Below are 17,398 nucleotides of genomic sequence, written 5' to 3'. Positions count from 1 at the left end.
AATGAGACCCGTATCTGTTCGCACACAGCTGTTAGCGGCGCGCGCCGGTGGGAGAGGTTTGAAATTGAAGGGCGCAGGATCGTCCTTGCATTTATTGGCGCCGAGAAAGCGCATCGACATGTTGAATTTGATTAAAGTTGTCCAAAGGACCTTGGCGGGACCTTGTGCTTGTGAACGTGGCGCAAGACGTCCTTCGGAGCATCATGTGAACCTTTGAACTTCGGCAGCATTAGATCCTGTCTGCAGCGTCGGTGGCTTGTCAAAATGTTTAGACAGATCCCAAACCACTCGCATTAAGATGATAATGTCATGATGCTCTTTCCCGAGCACTTCTGCTAATGCACCCGTGCACGCAGCAGATGTGCACACATAGTGCTGAATATGCGCCTGGCTGGTTTCCTGGAAGTCAGTAATGCTCCGCATGTGGAGGCTCCTGATTTATATTAAAGCCTGTGTTTGTTATGGCAAAATCATTTCCACTGACGGTAGAGGAAGGCTGTGTTTAAAGCCCAGATCTGGTCCCATACACACACACACACACACGCACACACACACACACACACAGAGGATCTGTTTCAGCAGGTTTACGTCCAAAAGACTCAATATGTAATATTATGGCAAAGCTTTAAGATGACTTTCATGACAAACGTATTTTTTTAAGCTGGTCAGGTTTGACTCAGATGATGCATTCGGTGTCATCTAGAATAATAAATGAACGGATTTGAGGATTTAGACAAAGTATTTAGACCATCGACTGGCTGAAATATTTATAGTCTTTTTTTTTTTTTTACTGTTTACTGTTGCACTGCGCAAATGTTTCAATATTACTTTACAATATCTCCTTAAAACCACTTAAAGTGGATTTCCGTTCGATTCCAGCACCTGTAAAAAACAAAATCTGATGACATAGGCTGCAGTATGACACATTTTCATTTTCAACATACTTTTTTATGTGCCAAACACTTTATTTTATTTTATTTTTTTTCATAAAGGCACGCTGCCATGCATGTTATAGGCGTTTCAGCCCAGCTGATTCCAATTGACAGGTGTTTGCTGAGCTGCAGTCACCTGAATCAGACGTAGCAAAGCAGGGAAGCGTCTGAAACGAGCGTTCCTCGAAGACCAGGGTTGGAAAGCACTGTCATAGATTAATTTGAAATGTTTTATTATACTCCAGAAAATGTGCAGGTGTTTTGAAGTGATAAATATTGCCTTTGAATAATTACAGCTTTTTAAATAGCAGTTTTAAAATCGACATTGTCTGGACCACCAGAAGCAACATGTATGGCAGCTTAGAGACCTTAGCTCCTTTTATTGATAAGGTTTTACTTAAAAGATAACATATCAATTTTCCCAGCACCCATACGTTCACATAAATATTTCAGCTCCCATTGAGAGTGTAAAAGTCTAAGCTTCAGTGGAGAGTTTCATTGCTTCATGTCAGGAGCGTGAAAAATTATTCCCATAAAGGATTAAAAAAATTGCACCGCCAGGTGTGTCCTGCAGGTTCCCTGCAAAATTTCTTCTAAAACTTCCTAGTTTCTCCATACTCAACTTTCAAGAGTCCGCGCTCCTTTATGCCAATTCACTGTGAGTTCACTTTGAATTTATAGCAGATATTTATAAGGTGAATTAAATATTGAGAAGGAAGTAAGGACGGAAAGAAGGAAGCAATGTAGGTAGACAGGTTCAAAAAAATATATAACGTTTTAGGAAATGGATGGTTGCATATCTCAAGCGTACTCTTAAGAATGTCCCCAAGTGATTTGAGGCAAAAATGAGCAGGAAGTAGCCGAAAGATTCCCCACACGTCTTGCTGATGAGGACTCTTTTCTCCCGCTGTGGTTTATGTGGTGGTTAAAGCATTTGTTTACTTTGAGGCAGAGAGTGCACAGATTACAGCTGTGCTCACAAACCTGGGTTTCCTGCTTGGGATTCTGGTTTCATCTCGGGGATACAGCGTGCTCACTGAGATGCCTCGTACCATAATTTAAAAATGTAAAACCTATTTACATTATTCAGTGGTGAGTACTTTCTTTTATCTAGTTTGTGTTCCTGTCCTGTTTGTCCCTGCCGGTCATTCCTTCGCCTCCGTTTCTCGGCCGTCGTGTCCACGAGAGAGCATCTCTCCAGCACGTGGGCCGTCGCTCTGAATGCACGCTGCAGCAGATTCTCTGCTGCATGTAATGGCAGAGGGGACTTGGTGTGGGAACCCGTGTATAAAACAAGATTATCCAACACTGATTAAATCAAGAAAGCAGCCTACACACAACCTATTAAAGCTCACACACTATCGGCTTCTTAAACCCAATAACTTCAGTGTAGCTTTTTCTGTCCATACTCTGCAGGAATGCAGGGTAATTTTCAAGTTCTGATTATGCAGAATAATATTCTCTTCTGTCATTCTGCACAATGTGCCCCACATATATTAATGTGGGATTAGAAGGTTAATAAATTACTTCAACTTACTACCTACCCAGCCAGCCAGCCTGCAGTCAAGCTGGTTAACGGCCAAGCCGCTCATAGGCTGCAAACTGTGAAAAATACAACTACCTTAATAAGAGTGATGGGCGGTCCTCCTGCTTCCACATCAGGCAATGTTTTTCTCCAAACAACATGTTGACAAAACACTCATTAGCTTTTTTCAGCTATCTGAAGTACAGCTCTTTGTTATTTTATGCATCATGCCGTCCAAGAAAACTCATTTCATTCTATCACTTTCTGTAAAAACTCATTAAAATGAAAAACATCGCAGAAAATTCTAACTTCTTTGTTTGAACAAAAAGAAACCCTTGCATGTGTCGACACAGATAACTAGCCCAGCGTTTGACTTAACAGTATTTAACAAACTTGCGCATGTCTTCAAGTCGTGCTACTTTTTTACTTGTTTCCCATTTGTTATTGATGCTCGAAAGGCTAATTTAGTCCCAGACGTCTGCAGCGTAGAAAGCAACTTGAGCAACCAAAAGCTTATTTAATGTGGCGTGTGTTTTCTTCTTTTAATGGGCCTCTGCGGTATTTCATAAAATAAAATGACAATAGAACTTCAATTTTGTTTTTGTCTTTTTATTGTCTCAGTGTTTTTATATGTGTGATTTTCAAGTGTTAGGTGGGGCACATGTCCTGCAGGCCCTGCCGGTTCTGCAACCTATGCATTTAACAAACGTATTGGTCTTTGGTAACCGTCTGTTCACTCAGCCTGCTCTCACTAAGAAACACTGAATGCTTTGCAGCCTTCAAATGTATGCTTATCCCATTAAATATACCCTTATTTAAGACTAATGCTGAATCTACAAAATGGTTTTTACTCAGAAATTGTTCACCAGTTTATGCAATTAGAAGGATATTTCACGTGAGTTTGTAATGGATTTGATGTGAACCTGGTGGGAAATAAAGTCAGTCAAACAACTTTCATTCTGTTTTATTTACATTCATCCATCTGCACTTTCAGAAAATTGTAACAAAATTTCAGCAGTTAAAAAAAATTGAGATTCATATAAAATCTTGACACTAAGTTGTCCACATTTTTCCTTCTTAATGCCGACGCAATTGGCTTTTACATTGGCTTTTTTTTTTTTTTTGTCTGATCCAAGTAGTGGTGGGTCATGCTTAAAACTGTTCATCCAGGTAACTGGAGAGTTAATTAACCAATTCAAAATTGGTGCCAAGCATTTTCATTAACTAACGTGTCAGTTTAATAACAAAGATATTTATTGCTTTTAATTAGTTGAATGTGAACGAGCCATTCAATTGGTGCAAAGTGTTGTACCCATTCAGCTTTGAAGTGTTTTAGGAACACTTGATCACTCATGTAACTTCTTTAAAAAAAAAAAAAAACTTCATTAGAAATATTGACTGTGAACGCTAACATAAGCAAATGGCAACGTCTCTGCTTGCTGTTTTGCAATGAGACTGTATTTCAGGCTTGAATAGTCCCAGTAATACACCAACTTGTTTTTGCAGAACTTGCACACAACAAAAGCATTCCATCAGATCTTTTTTTTTTATGCAAACCTTACCATTTATGTAATTAATTAATCCACATTAACATGTTAAAAGTCCCAGCCCTATTTCAAACCCATATTTTTGTTTATATTTTGGGTTGGTCCCATGCCTTTGTACGATGGGTGATGAACCTTTGCTGACAGATCTTTTCTTGAGTTTCACAGAGATTAAGCCTTCAAAACATAAGTTTGAGCTCTGCAGAGTTCACACCCCCATGCAGATGTAATGAAATCACACGGGGAGAGGAATCTGCAGGACCAGACACTGTTGTAATTAATGAAACTGTCACATAGACTATTAAGACATACTTAGACGAACCTTTTAAGATATATGATTGTATGTATACATACTTGCATAAAGCTGTTATACCTTAATGAATTTCAGGTCATGTTACCCATGGTGAAAAGATCAGTGAGTCGACAGCCTTAGTTTTAGTTGTCAAAATGACTTCACTAAAGATGAACTCAGAATTCGGGTTATTATAATAAAATAAATAATAAATAAAACAAAATCGTAACCTATACATCATGACACTTATAGATTTACAAACACTGAAATCAAGAATACATTTTGGACTTTTGGTCCTTCTCTAGTAATATATACTTTCAGTTCCCTTTCTCTGAAAAGAATTGTGTAAGCCACAAGTGGCGTGTCGTTTATTCACAGTGCGGGGATCGTCTGGTGCTGCCAAGCCCTTCTCACAATACAAAAAAACTGGTTTGGCTCTACAAGACAAATAAAAAAAAAGAAAAAAAAGGAGAAAGGATGACATCCTTTGTTCCTATATCCTTGTTGCTACTGACTGAGGGATCTATGTTCCTGTCACTGGTGACATTTTCCTCATTTAGCTGAAAAGATTGCACTTTATATGGATTGTTGAAGGATGTTTATGGGAGGGAGGAAGGCTGAGAAGGAAAGATGGGCTAAATAATAAATAAATAAAATAAAAAGAATCAGAGGAGTGGACCATGAACGCCAATCGGGCAGAGAATGGAGAAGGATTAATTGCCTTTAAAGCTAATCCCTCGACATATTTTGCTCTGTGCATCACAAACTACATTATTTACGGTGCATGTCCACTTAAACGTGCAGGAGAAGAAGATTTTTGCCTTGTTATACAGAAGGTCCCGCTCTTTTAGGTGACCAACGAAGAAGTCATCTGACTCAACGTCATGCGAAACAGACGGAAGGAATCGTGCACGCTGCCTCTTGCTCGCGCACATCTGGGATCCACCTAGACATCTGGTTCAGATTTAGCCCAACTTTCTCTGCCTTTGTGTTTCCCTGAACACTTCTAATTTTCACGAGTCACAATTTTCTGTTATTTTTCATCTTTAATGCGTTGTTTGTTCTTCCTGTTTACTCATCCACTCCTCGGCGCTCCTGCGTCCTCCTCCACCCACGTTCCTTTTGCCTTCGACTGTATTTGGTGCCATATGGAGGAGGCTAAACCAATTTGCGTCAGATTTTCTGGACCGGCGACGTGAATTTTGAGGGTGTTTACTAAACACCGCCGTTAACTGACTTCTTTTGGGTTTTTGTGACTTACTTCATCTTCTTCTTTTTTTTTTCCTCTGTTATCTTAGCTTTTCTGTCTTACATCCATCACTGAATGTTTCATGACGGGCTGCTGATGCAGGCGTTTGTTTGGCAGCCCACCAGATCCGATCCTCACTGAATCCAGACACTCCTGCGGCGCTTAGCCTAAAATGCCATTGACAAGCTTATCTTCTTCTGAGACACAAGAGGAGACAGCAATGCTGATTGCTCCCTTAGAAACTGATGGATTCCCACTCGCAATCCTTCTCCTGTTATCCCGCCTTTAGATCTCTACGGAATTCTCCGAACCCAAAGGAAAACATTCCCATCTGCTGTGTCAGCAGTCCCACACTTTCTTGGATCCATCTGTCCCACCCCCTCAAAGTCCCTCACACGTGCATCCGCTCAAAAAAAAAAAAAAAAACACACAAAAATCGGAGTGCTTCCTCCCATTTATTGGCTGGATTGTCCCACTGCGTACAACTGGAAGAAATCAGAAGAGCAGAACCGCAGTCACGGCTCGATAATGGACATTATGTCTGGGAGCAGGAAGGAAGAAGGATGGCCATGTTAAATATACATATTAAGGCACGGCTGTGGTATACCAGGAATTACAGCGTGTAATCGCACACACATATGGCAGTGTGGAGCGGACAGATGTAGCAAGCTGAACAGGAAGCTTCTTTGGCTATGCCAGTGCTCGTTTTAAACGCCACATGAAATGAGCAGAACTAGAAATTTCACAGTGAATGCAACTTGTGGTTTGTTTTGCATCAGAGGCTAATAAACTGAATAAAGGGATTACTTTCACTGCAGTTCATTCGAGAAGAACGGTTTCTGCGACACTTCAGGGTTGGAGCGAACAGAGAGAGGGATCGAATCATCACTTGCCATATTGACCAGAAGCTGAAAGAAATGGACATGCGTGACATGTTATGTTTATACTCCAAGGAGACAGAAAGTTAGATGTTTATAAAAACTTATAGAAGTATTTCCCCTCATTTACAGAGTTCTTCTGCTTTTGCTGCTTTGTCACGCTCACATCAGATCATTCAACAGATGCTAATATTAGACAAGGTTAACCTCAGTAAATACAAAATGCAGCCTTCAAATGATTGGTTTTATTTATTAGTGGCAAAAAAGATAACCAAATTAACTGGGCCCTGTCTGGAAAACTTAATTGTAAATCATATATTGATCGATTAACCAATTTTTTTTTCCCTTGCGGGATGGGGGGGGATGAGTTTAACTTCTCTGGCCACATCCAGATATAGCCTAAAAGAGCTCGAAGAGCAACACTGTAAGTCCAAATCAATGGAAGTGTGAGAACAAATGAGAAGTAAAATGATTGACATCTATCAATCTGGAATAGCTGACAAAGCTACTTCTGAGACTTTGGGATTTCAATGTACTGCAATTTATCCACAAATTAGGAAAACATGGAACATGTGAAGCTTCCCAGCAATGGTCGGCCTCCTGAATGAACCCAAAGCAACATCTGAAGCGCTGCAGGCCTCACTTGGCTCTGTAAAAGTCAGTGTACATAATTTAACATAATTTAAAAAAAAGTCTCTTCCTCAGCCAAAACTGCTAACGAAAGCCCATTTCACATTTCCCAAAGAAACTTGATAATCCTAAAGAACAAGGTAAGTGTTTTTCAACAGACATACTCCCAAATATCACAATCTGTATTCAAAACTCTTAGTTTTGTTTATAGTGCATTTAATAGACAAACATGTATTTTCTGTACGCTGAAGACTGAATTATTCGGTATTCAGTTTTGGCTTCAGTTCTCAGCTTGAATATTGCCTCAAGCAACAACTGTCAGAAAAACTTTCCCCCCTGCTGTCTCAAAATATTCTCTATCAGCGTGTGAAAAGTCACTCATCTGTCACAGGGTAAAATATCTCCAGTGGATCATAATCACATTTTTAACTGAGTAGGAAACCATACCTACAGTCTGTCATCAATAATTTCATTAAGTTTTCTACTTACTGATTGCACTAAAGTTTTCAGCTCACCCAAGTAATCGCGTACCTTAAGACATAAAATTGTCTTGCTTTGGCTGTGGAAATAGTGTGATTTATAGAAAAAAAATGGGAAAAACAACTTTATACCTTGGTCCATTTTCTAAAAGATACAAATGTTGTTGCTTTACTCATACAATGTTTTTTTTTTTTTTTATCCGATCAGGAATTTTGGAGTTTCCTGGGATGGTGGTCATCAGCAAAACCTTTAGTGAATTTCAAAATAACACACATACGCAGTGAATACTTACAACTGGCCTTAGTTCAAGTCAAGTACAACAAATTGTGGTTTTATTTTGTATTTTTCAAACTATTATTCTTTTTAGCTTTAATTTTATATTTATGTGAGGCTCTACAACCACTGGTATTCACTGGTTTTAATGGTAGGCTTCATGTTGGTGTGGATGGCCCTGAAAAATATGACATTGTGGAGCTAATTTGACCTTTTCCCCCCATCAATACATATCCTAAAGAAGAAAACCGTACAAGTACACGCACTACAAACCAATCCCAACGCAGCATTTGGAGCTGATTTATTATGATAGCAGTTAAATCATTTTAAAGTCTTTAGTTTTCACCAGGCTTTCTTTATTGTAATGTTGTGTGACACTTGCGTGCAATAAGAGCCCCGCATATATTCATAAACTGTACATCAGTATTCCACGTTAAGCCGAACCAGACTTAAAGCCAGTTTTTGGCCAACATGTGATCGATGTTGTACACCGCCAGACCTCAGTGAGTGTTTGACGTTGATGGACCCCTCTTAGATGGATGAAAGTGTAAATCTGTGGTTGTTTCCTGTTTGGCAGATCTGACTGCGGTGTCAGCAGGAGTCTTATTCCCCTCATGTTCAGCCAGCGCTGCCAAAGACAACAGAGCGAGATCTGGCTGTTGTGCAAAGCTTGCTTCTTTGTTCTGGTGCACAGCTGGCTTCAAGGCGCGATCTCTTTACCTCCACATGTTAAGAGTGATTGCTCTCACACGTGCATGCAGCGTTGCATATGAACTCTGTGATTGAGAGAAAAAAATGTGCTGCCCCTTTCTCAGTGTGGGGTAACGGATCATACTCCATATTAGCAGACTCTTTCTTACTGTTTTACTCATGCTAAACCTGTGCACTATTGATAACCTGCATGATGGCACGGATCAAACAGGTTTCCTTGCAAAAGGACTTGAACCCATTGAACATTTTTGCAGTTTATCATGCTATGAGTAAAGTGGGTCTATAAAAAAATGATTTTAAAGTCCTACCACAGACTCGTAGTTGGATTAAAGTGTTGACTTTGACTGGACTTTCCCAGTACATAATTTTGTTTTGATTTAAACTATTTCCTCGTTGCTTTCTCTGTGTCTTTATGGATGTTGTCCTGTTGGAAAGTGAACCTCTTAAGAAGTTTTTTCCTTCCGTGATTACGCTGTTTTTATCTTCATGTATCTTCCCATCAACTCTGACAAGCTTCCATGAGAATTATCCCCACAGCCTGATTCTGCCATCAGCATGTTTTAACATGGACATGATGTGTTTAGTGATATAAAATGTGCTATGTTTTAGTTTTTTTGTTTTTTGTTTTTTTGCATTTGACACATAGCAAATGCTTTTGCAATGGTTTTCTTCATGCCACTCTTCCATAAAGGCCACGTTTGTGGAGTGCACAACTAATGCTATTGGCTTAGGTGGACAACCATATCTAGATTTCCATCTAGATATTCATTTTCAATATTTGCTTATTTATTGAACTTTGCTCAGTGTTGAAAAGCTAGGGAAAATTTTTTTTTAATGTAAATCTGCGTTAATTTAATCACCAATCCTCCCCAGCAAACGTCTTCAATCACTGCAGATCAGCAGCATTTATCGAGGCATCGCTACACACAGACTCAGTTGGCTGAGCAGGTGACATCCATTTTTACTGGGCTTTCATTGGGGATATCAGAGTCAAGGGGGCTGAGTATAAAAGCAGGCCCTGCTTTTCAGATTTTTATTCATAAAACCAAATTTAAATCAATATATCAATTTTCACCCGTGCCTTCAAAAGCTTATTTAAACCAGAAAACTCTTGTGCGGAATTTGTTAGCACTTAGTTAATGGAGAAAGTCAAAATAAACGTTGGCTCAGAACAGCCTCTGCGTGGTCTCTTCGGATGTTCCTGCAGTTGCTGTGTCTGATCACACTTCTGACCTCGACAGTCAGCCAGGTGTGTGTTTGTGTGTGAGTCCCTTCGCTGACTACTGTGTGTAAGCGCTGTGCTTGTGTTGGCGTACACATATAGGTGTGGTTTAGGGTTTCAGGGGTAACGCGAACGGCAGGCCATATCAGTGCCAGACATTCTTTAAGAAATATGTCATACCCTGCATCTTGTGGCAGACACAGTGTCTCTATTATGCTCAGCAAGACTCAAGGAATGCATGTTAAGCCTACCTGTAAATCTGTCTCTTTATCCAAATGGTGTAATAATAATAACCGTAATGATATGTGGGCTTTTCACACACCAGATTTAGGGATAGCCTCTACTTCCTGTGATGAACTCTTCAGGGTTTTTTTCACCTGTTGCTGCCACAGGCAGCAACATCTGCTCTCTGTCCCTTGTGGCCAAACACACAAGGGACAGAGAGCAGATCATTACACGCGGCATGACTTGCAATGGGATATCTATTTACTGGCTCAAGTGGCATGTAGGTTTATTTTCCAAATTGTATTTTTTTTTTTCACAGTATATGAATAAAGCTGGTAGACCAGGCGTGCATTTGTATTCGACCCCCTATTTACTCTGACACCACTTATTAAAATCCAGCTGCCCTCGGAAATCTCCAGATTCTGCGTAGAGTAGAATAGTTGGTGTACAGGTTCTTTTGTCAGCAACGGATTAAAGACGTAATCTCATCTGTCGCCTTTCGCTTTCGGCGATGAGCTCTTCTTCCGCCCGTCTCGCCGCGGGGAGTCAAGGAAATCTTGTTTCGCCGGAAACGGATAATATCAAAAGGGACAACGTTGACTTTCGTTCTGATTCTCTCCTGGTTTTGGCTCCACGCTTCCAGGCATGTGGGGGTTGTGATGCGTGTCCTGGTTAGTCATAAAATAACAAGATCATAATATCATTTGATACTGTTGACTCATCTCTGTATTGTGGGAATATTGAGTGCACTACACAGTGAGAATACGTCGCTTCTGCGAAGCAACTGGAAACTCATTAATTGGGAATTTTTTTTTTGTTTTGTTTTTTTTTTTGCAAATTTCTCTTCATCCAAGATACGAGCTGCAGAGTGGGAGGGCTGACTCATCCCATCTATGTTAAAAACAGCACAGAATGCAGCAATTTATAAACTCTAGAATAATCTCCGGCTGTAGCAACTGCATCCTTCTACTGTTCATTTATCGGCTCACAAGAAATCGTCTTTGTACATAAGCAAAAAGAAGTAACTGTTTATTCAGAATACAGAGAACCAAGACGTTATGTTCATTATGTTGGACTCCGTCTAGGTTGCACAATTTCTAGTTGCTGGCTTAAATGTCTTCCGGGTCAGCTTAATTTATATTTTTTTCTGTGATATTGAAAAGAACAGAAGCACAAAAGAAAAAAATGAGTCTTGGGAACAAAGTGCTTAAATGTCACGAGCTGGGGGTGAGGGGGGTCTTCCTCCTCTGCTTTTCACATGCAGGCTGCATCTGTGTGCATGCACCCTGTGCTGCTGGTGCTTCCACCCCGCTGGGAGATCAGTGAAGGTTAAAGAGGTTAGGGATTGGGATGAGCGCGCGGTACTACTTTTATGCTGTCCTTTTTTTAAGCTTCCTGTCGAGCGCATTCTTTTGTGAGAGAGCTCTGCTGGCTCTCTTCCTCTACAGTTTCTTAACTCGCGTCACACGCTGGTTTCAGAGTCAGAGGGTGATGCAGCCGGTTTTGTGATCTCGTCGTCACTTTGTCTTTTGAAATCTTCCTCAAAACCTAATTTGGGATGGACAGCAAATACGTCTGATGCATTTGAGTAATGAACCAGTGGATTCACATTAAGAATTTGTGTTTGGACTCAAATAGTCCAACAATGTAAGTCCAGATACTATAATCGTGCTGCAGTCAGAGGATACAGCGCTTTGGCGTCCCACTTGTTTTCTTTGTCAGGTTCAAAATATCCTGGATAAGTATGGACTTGCGAGTTTGCAGTGAAGAATGAGAACTACATTCTTCCACTCATTTGCTCTTGCTAAATAAATACAGAAATGTCTAAATATTTTGCTGACGAAACAGTTCTACAAATATGCAGAAATGTGTAACTACTCAGGGTTAGGAGGAAGAGGGGAGCAAAAAAAAAAAAAAAAACGGCATCTATTTACCGTGAAACTGCAGTTTTGAAGAAATCAGTACAGTTTCTGTGACATGTTTGAGTTGTAAAACGTTTCTGCTGACAAAGCAAGAAATTTCACTTTACGATGATGTAACTCAGGTTGTATTTTTCTAAGTCAGTGGAGCGACTTCCTGTGAAACCCCGTTTAGCGGCCCCCCCTCCTCATTCCTTTTGGAAAGCAGAGAAATTGTTGTAATTTCCAAGGGGGAAAAAAAAAAGTTCCACCTGGCCTTAGCTGTGGTTATAATACATCAGAGGAAAATGGTTTCTGTCTGTTTCACAGTCCATGCAGGGAAAGTTTTCCAGCTCACTTTGCTGTTGGCCTGCAGCTGGAATGCACTGTAGAATGACAGAAAAAGACGTTTCCTCATCCAAGACTTTAGTTTATTACTAGAAATATTTAGAAATGTTTTGTTTACACCAAGAGTGATTTACAGAATGGCTTCTCATGAGCAGTGATAACAAAGATGACTCATATTTGGGGTGAATGTTGTATTTTAGTGGAGACCAGTGGTAGGTGGTCTGACAGCTGGTCGGAAACAGATGCTGTGTTTTCTCTCTAAATGTCAGCTTGCCTTCATGTTTTGGTGAATTACAACTACAGCGAATAAAATGCAGGAAGGGAAGTTTGAATTCACCATATTTTTGTAGTTTTCCACCAGTCATCCAGAGGACATGTGGAAAAAGTTGCTCTGCTCAGGTAAGACCAGTATCAAACATTGGCATGTGTACAAAATGCTACATGTGTAAAAAAAAAAAAAAAAATAGCAGTTCACATCACATTAAGCATGGAGGTCTCAGCATCAGGCTTAAAGAATAGTTCTCTTCAATGTAGGTGCAGCATAGCATAATAAATAATATTTCAATTTTACCAACATCTGTCTTCCTACTGTAGGAAATATTAGCTTATTTAAGTGGCTCAGTCCTGGTTTGGTTCTGGTAAAGAATCTGTGGTGTAGGCTAAACATTTGAAGATCAAATATCATCATCAAATATAAATCCTTAAAGTATCATGGGAAATGTGCAAAAAGCTAGTCTGCTAATATTAATGATATAGGTGTAAGATAAGTGTAAAGTTTGACTGCTTCAGTTGCAATAAATATGTTTGCATTGATCATTGAAAAAAGGATACGCCATGTTTGTTTTTGTCTCGCCTCCAGTGAGAAACAAATTTCTTGGTTGAGTGAAAATAATATCAGATTTAACTCTGCAGTGCGTGCGAATAATTTTGTGATTAACTGTGAATAGATCGAAGGCTTTTAAGTAAATCTGTCATATGTTGCAAAAGTCCTGATTCTGAAATCAATTTGTACGTCTGGGCTAAGACAAATGCACACCACACTTTTCATATTTTTATTTAACATGTTTTTCTGTTTTTTTTTTTTTTCCATATATGACTGTTTAGTGGTCTGTCACAAAAATCCTACTGTAAACACACTGAGGTTACAAGACAAAAGGTGAAAATGTTCAAGCGGTTTAAATATGCTGGGCTCTGCCACGTGACTTTTTTTGGGGGGGGAAATGTGTGAAATGGTGTTATTTCCACAAGACATAATCCAACAAATAGAAACTTTAAGCTTTGGGTTTTGTAGTTAGGTGTGATTTTGGTGATTTCTTGAAGTCGCTTGTGTTCTTTGGCAGATTTTCCCTGCTGATGTTTAATAGGTGTCGGTCACCATGTCTGTTGTCATTATTTCCAGCATCATGTTTGGTCTCTTTGTCTCATCAGCCGACCGTCGGTGCAGTCAAATGCTTTTTTTTTTTTTTTTTTTTTCAGGGAATGAGTGTGATGTTTGTTGTGTGTAGGGAGGGGCGGCGGGGCTGGCTCAGGGGAAGCAGTGAAGGCGTCTTTGTTTGCTGCACATAGGATACTAGTGTTTGGCTTGGCTTGTTATTTGTGTTAAACCTAGTGCGTGCAACGCAACGTGTGTGTTTTATGAGAATAATTTACTTCAGGCTCTTTTAATTGAGTCTGAACACTCGTTTGAGAATTCAGCAGTGATGAGGCCTGAATCCTGTTGAACAAATTCTGACTTAAGTGCAGCTTAGTCCTCTGGTTGAGACTCCCATCTTCTTTGTTATGAGCTGAATTGTCAGCTAAGAAACGTGTCATATGGACAGAGAGTCAGGAGGCAGACTGATAGTGAAATGGACAGGAGGCATGCATTAATGAAAACAATGAGGCTAAATGGGAATATGATTTTAGGGGAGGAGAACGTCGTCCCAGAGGATTAGTGACCGTCGCTTAAATGGCAGCTTAACATTTTAGTGGAAAGATGGGAGGAATCATATTTAATTGTTGTAGTTTTAAATGCTATGACAATTATTTTCAGCCATAGGAAGTGAAGTGGCTGAAAATGATTTCCGTTAACAGAACAAAGAGACGAGGGATGGACCGTGGTTATTGTCCACACCCAAACACCACCTGTTCCAGCTCTCCCCAGAAACAAACTACGCTTACTAAATACGCTCTCTGCGCACTCATTAGGTTCATTACTGATGTTATTGTTTTAGAAATGTTTTACAATTCCAATGAGAAATGTTTAAAAAAAAATGCACAAGACATGCTGTGAAAAGAGGAAACTGACTGATGGAGATGAACGTGTTTCCAGAGCGTGTGACTGATCACTCTCTGTAGCTTTTTAAGAAATCTGTATGCAACTCAAGGGCACTTTCCTCTTGACAGCGGGCGCTGCGTGCAGCTGCGAAGCCAGGGGTTCATGATTGCAACACACTGGCTTGTTACTCTCAGGGAGGGAGATTGGGGGGGGGAGGGGGAACATTTTTCCTTTCCTGTCTGACATATAAGAAGATAACATTCACCTTGGATATGGGGGCTGGGGGGGAAACCTGAAATAGTTTCAGGGAGATGCACAACTCCAGACAGATCAGACAAAGAGAAAATTAGTCAGGAAAAAAGGCGTGAGTAATGGCGATGCCTGTTGCCATGGAGATTGGGGTCAATGAATGGTTGCTATGGAGCCCACGGCTTGAAATACGGGGAGAGGAAATTTTGACGTATGCTTATGTCGCTCTGTGTGTGTGCAATCTGGACGACAAAAACACATATTCTATTTTCAATGAGAAGGTGCTGCTGAAAGCTCGGTACGTCTGCAGGAAGCAGAACGAACTACCATTGATGATTTGGGAGGATATCAATCTCAGTCATCATTTTTAGTCTGGAAGACAAAGAGACTCCATCCACCATGCTGGCCAGATGTTTTGTTTTTATTCTCTGATTTTTACTTTTTTTTTTTTTTTTTTTTAGTTCTTGTGGTGTTTAACAATCATGTGATTTATATTTTAGTCTTGTTTTATACCAATAACAAGCCTGGAACTGCAGGTGAAAAATAACCCTTGTGGCCAAATGTGGCATATTTACATGATTGACTGAAACACTTGTGTGCATTAAATTTCACTGTCAAAATAAATAATCTAATTAAACACTACAAGTTGATAGATCTCACACCACATTAAGTGACCACATATGAACAGGATAAAACAAAGTACTCTGAAACTTTAAACTGCCACTCAGGATTTGAGTGAGCCTCAAAACATTGCCGAGTTGCTTAGTGATGCCAACAGGACCGATTAAACGAAGGCTGGGAAAAATATGCACGTCAACATCTGAGACAGCTCACAAACGTGTCTTTGCCATGTCTGGTGTGCAGGTTCCCACCAAAGTCTCTCAGTCAGATCCGTCAGAGACTCTCCCGAAGTTCTCTATGGGAGAGGAAAGGAGGAGGAGGAGGAGAAGGAGGAGGAGAAAGGGTTTCACATCCAGTTCTAGGACGAATATCCAAGCGGCCACAGAGGACCTTAGCTTTAAGCATTATGCTTCATCTTTGCTGCGGTAATTAACCTGCTGCTGAGAAAAAATGAAGCATGTTGAGAGGACTGAAAGTGGAATTGACAGACAAAGTGGTTCTTTGGTTGATTTTTTTTTTTTTTCTTGACCAGAAATTTGTTGCTCAAGAAGAAACACTCCAGCAGATTAACTTGTCTGACTTTTGTCTGCAAAGGCTTAGATATTTCTGGCATAACCACACACTCTGTAGGTTTCTGGGTCAGTGTGCATGTGTTTTGGTTTGATTTTTTTTTTTTTTTAAATGCCCGTGTGTGTGACAGTTTTGTCTTCACACGAGAAAAAGATGCTCACAGATAATGTCATTGTCATTGTGCTCAAAATTACTGTTTAATACTCAATATTTGTTGAACAATACTATTCCAAGAGTCAGGAGTTCTCGTTTTGCCCGTCGATGAAACAGTCGGCCTTCTAGATGGAGCCTTGGGTGTTTGAAGTTGACACAGATGGTGCAGGTGGATTGTTATTACAGATGAAAAACGGAAGTAAGAGCACAATGTGGATTTATTGCAACTGTCACAACGCATAACAATGTTGCGTTCTTTCCTCATTTCGTGTAAAATTGATTCTAACTCCAGTTATTAACATTTCTCTTCTTAGAAAATAAATGACTTCCAAGTATCAGCTTCATAATTTTGTTGTCTTTATTTTTGAAATATTAGTGAACCACAGGCCTGCATAACACTGGCTGCTTGCTTTCTAATGCACACAGAGGGACGTCACTCCTCGTCCTAATCTAAATAGATATTAATCGGTCGTAGAATGGCTTTTTGCGTCTCCTGCCTAGAGTTAGGATCAAGATTATTGAAAGCCATGGTAGATTTAGGCTTAAATTAATCTCTTCATTTACCGTCATGTTTCGTTTAACTGGTAGTAATGTTGCTGTTTTGCAGTTGCCCAGCCAGAGCACTTTGTGTGAGCCACTTCTTGAATCTGGGGAATCTTTCAAATGCGAAAAAAACGTTATGATGATGGCAAGGAGGACTTCCAACCAGTGCAAAAAGTTGGTTAGCAGTTATTAAGCAGGGTTTGATTACAGGGCTTAAATATTCCTAGTATACATTTTTGTCTACATCAGGTTACTATTCAACAATATTCCAGTAGTTGAGCTTCTTTAATTTTGCTCGGCACATCAGAACATTCCAGTCTTTTCTGCCACTGTGCTTGAAGTGGTGCAGATGTGGATGCATGGCAGATTCAGTCTTGAAGACACTAAAGGTTCAGATTTTCTCTCTGTTTTCATGTGTGTGAGGAGACGCAAGACACAAAACTCTGCATGCTTCATGCTACGGTTCATCATCCAAGCGGAGGAGAGCCTTGGACTCACTACTCTGTTGTGGACAGAGGTCGTGTGTGTGCTGAAGGCAGGCGAAGGGGGGGGGACACGTGTAGTCGGTGCACGTGTGGCTTCCCTTCCCCCCTCCACATTAGCAATGTCAGACCTCAGACGACGTACGCTGCGTTAACGCTGGTGGTGCATTTGGGCCCATCCCCCATCTCTGAGTGGCCAGCATCATCATCCTCATCATCCACAGAGCTGCTTTGAGCCACTTGTTCAGTGTTTAAACCCAAAGTCACAGGAAGCATGTTGTTATGACCCGTAATCCTCTTTAAGATCGAGTTTTAC

The 17,398-nt window shown here is 40.3% G+C and overlaps 1 protein-coding gene across 1 annotated transcript in view; it reads left to right on the top strand.

Annotated features, from left to right (window-relative positions):
• The window catches only part of LOC106909718 (arf-GAP with coiled-coil, ANK repeat and PH domain-containing protein 3-like), a 57,274-nt gene that overhangs the window by 5,433 nt on the left and 34,443 nt on the right, over positions 1-17,398 (top strand). The window lies entirely within an intron of this gene.

The sequence above is a fragment of the Poecilia mexicana genome, unplaced genomic scaffold, assembly GCF_051168715.1.
Source record: "Poecilia mexicana isolate PSO_F unplaced genomic scaffold, ASM5116871v1 scaffold_5, whole genome shotgun sequence".
Taxonomy (NCBI): domain Eukaryota; kingdom Metazoa; phylum Chordata; class Actinopteri; order Cyprinodontiformes; family Poeciliidae; genus Poecilia; species Poecilia mexicana.
This window is presented reverse-complemented; position numbering and strand designations above follow the sequence as displayed.